This window comes from Halictus rubicundus, unplaced genomic scaffold (assembly GCF_050948215.1).
Source record: "Halictus rubicundus isolate RS-2024b unplaced genomic scaffold, iyHalRubi1_principal scaffold0504, whole genome shotgun sequence".
NCBI classification, from domain to species: domain Eukaryota; kingdom Metazoa; phylum Arthropoda; class Insecta; order Hymenoptera; family Halictidae; genus Halictus; species Halictus rubicundus.
Window position 1 is genome coordinate 125,001 of NW_027489045.1, and position 2,500 is coordinate 127,500.

A 2,500-nucleotide genomic window follows, 5' to 3' on the forward strand; every position below is an offset into this window, starting at 1 on the left:
TCAGCTACCTAGTTTACCATTAAAAGTGTCACATCTAGGGCGGCTCACGGAGCCGATGAGTCCTCCTGGGTGCATCATAATCTATGAACTTATGGTATATTTCAATCGAAGATCGGAGGGCTATCAATGACATTGTAAGAAGGGTTTTCCTTCTTTTTATGCTTAGACGTTGCATCGCTTCGATTGTTTTTGGCGGCACCGCCCCTCGAGTACCTACAACAATAGGGAGCACTTCGCCAGAAAACGCACCCAGTTTACTCTGAAGGGTGGGCAGTAGTGGCGAATATTTAGTAATCTTTTCCTGCCTGCCGTTTTCGAGGTAACTCCCATCCTCATGGCGGACTGTCACATCGACCACGAGGACCCTACTCTGGTACTTTACCACCAGATCCGGTTTGAGAGTCGCCCCGTTTAGTTCGACTGTTGGCTCCTTGAGCACTACTGCCTCCTTATTCACTTTGGGAATTTCAGCCATGACCAGTTCAACAATTTCGTCATGACGGCGGATACGATCCGCCTTTGTTATAGTGCATTGTCCTAAAATGTGCGCAAGCGTCTCTGGGGCTGCTCGGCACTTCCGGCAGCTCGTATCCAATTGGGGGGTGGCCCGATTCATCGCAACCCTATTCCCCGCGGTGTCTGTTCGGAGCCGCAGCGCTGTTAAAAAGCGTGATGGCTTTAATAGGGTTGGATTGTAGAGCCAAGCATTCCCAATTCTGTCGTTCATAAAATTGTGCACTGCCTTCCCTTGAGCATTACACTTCCCCCATTGTTCTAGCTCTCGTTCTTTTGCGTCTGCCTTCCATTTGTCGACCTGCTGCACAGACACAATCGGCCAATTAATCCGCGAGGCCTTTGCCTGACTTTTTAATTTCTTTTCTAGACCTGTTGCTCGTGCGAGAGCTTGGATGGCAGGGTCCGGGTTATTCAGAAATCGTAGCCCCGACTTTAAGCTGGAGCTAATGCATATAATTTCCAGCTTCGGAAACCCTAGCCCCCCATTGCGCTTATTTGCATAGATAAGCCCATTGGTCGTGCATGCGGGCAGATGTAGTATGTCCTTAACGGCCACCCGAAGGTCACCGTCAAGGAGTCTCAACGTTGTGACCGGCGCCACGCCCGTTATCAGCCGGTATAGATAATGGGGAACCAGGTAGGTGGAGAGTAAATTCAATTTCTGGCGGGGTTTCAACGCCAGCCGTTTAACCCTTCTAATGGCATTGTTAACCTCGTTTCGGATGTCACCAAGGTCCATCCCAGCCCATGGGGTAAAGGATATCCCCAGATATCTTATTCGCGTCTCCGCGTTTGCAAACGGGACACGCTCTCCATCTCGGAAGCACAGCTCCGGGTCCTTCAGATAAAATGATCCTTTTATTGGGACTACTTGAAAAGCTGCACACTTAGGTGCCGAGATGTTCATACCCAGGGAGGCTAGGTATGATTCTGTCTTTTCCAACAGGTTCCTGGCCTGTGGTACGTTACTAGCGACTAGAATTAAGTCGTCAGCGAAGGCCAAGCAGGATATATTTTGATCCTCGCTAATTTTATAACCTGGCTGACTCTCCAGCATGAGGAGGAGTGGTTCTAGCGCCAGGTTAAACAACAAAGGAGACAATGGGTCTCCCTGTTTCACCCCTCTTTGAAGTCGGATTGGGATAGTTGTCCCGCCATACTGGATATTGGTGTGCACATCCTGGTATGCTTGGCAGACAAGCCGTACCACGTGCTCGGGCGCCCCTTTCCGACGCAGTGCAGGCCCCAGAACATCATGGGGTATCGTGTCGAACGCCTTTGCTACGTCCAGCTGCACTGCAACCAGGCCTCCTTTTACCTTGCTATGCGCAAGGATTTCTGACAGGATGTGCACATTATTATAGCACCCCATTTCAGACGTGAAGCCTTTTTGGCGCGGGGTGCACCTTATTAGTCTCCTGAGTTTCGTGTCGATTATCCCCCAATATAATCGACACAGAAGTGAGCTAATAGTGAGGGGTCGATAATTTTCGCACTTGTTGCTATCTTTTCCTTCCTTAGGAATTAGCACAGTGCGGTTCTTTTTCCAAGGGGAAGGTTGTAATCCGGTAACCATTAGTAGATTATATAGTTTCCTGAGGGAAACAACCGTCCCACCGGAGAGCAATTGACATTTCTTTATCCCGTCAAGTCCAGGAGCAGTGCCCGCTTTAGTTCTAGCGATCCGATCCTTCACCTCGCGATCTTCAATCGGTGTAAGGAGGTCACTAATGGGGAGGCTCTCCTCCGGACCACCCATGTCAGGCAGTTGTATATTCGGCTTTGTATTCCAAAGTTGTTCATACATGAGCCTTATGTCCTCATCTTTAAGGGGGAGCTCTCCTTGGATCCAGTAATCTATGCCGTTCCGTATATATTTCGACAGGAGGCCTGGGTTTTTATTATAGAGGTCCTGCGTTTTGGCAAAGAGGTACCTCCTGTAGGCCCTCTTACCCGATCCTCTTCGTTTCGTCCGCTCTCGGCG

At 49.7% G+C, this 2,500-nt stretch overlaps 1 pseudogene; it reads right to left on the bottom strand.

Annotated features, from left to right (window-relative positions):
* LOC143364376 (large subunit ribosomal RNA) overlaps positions 1-2,500 on the bottom strand; it is a 9,818-nt pseudogene that overhangs the window by 3,212 nt on the left and 4,106 nt on the right.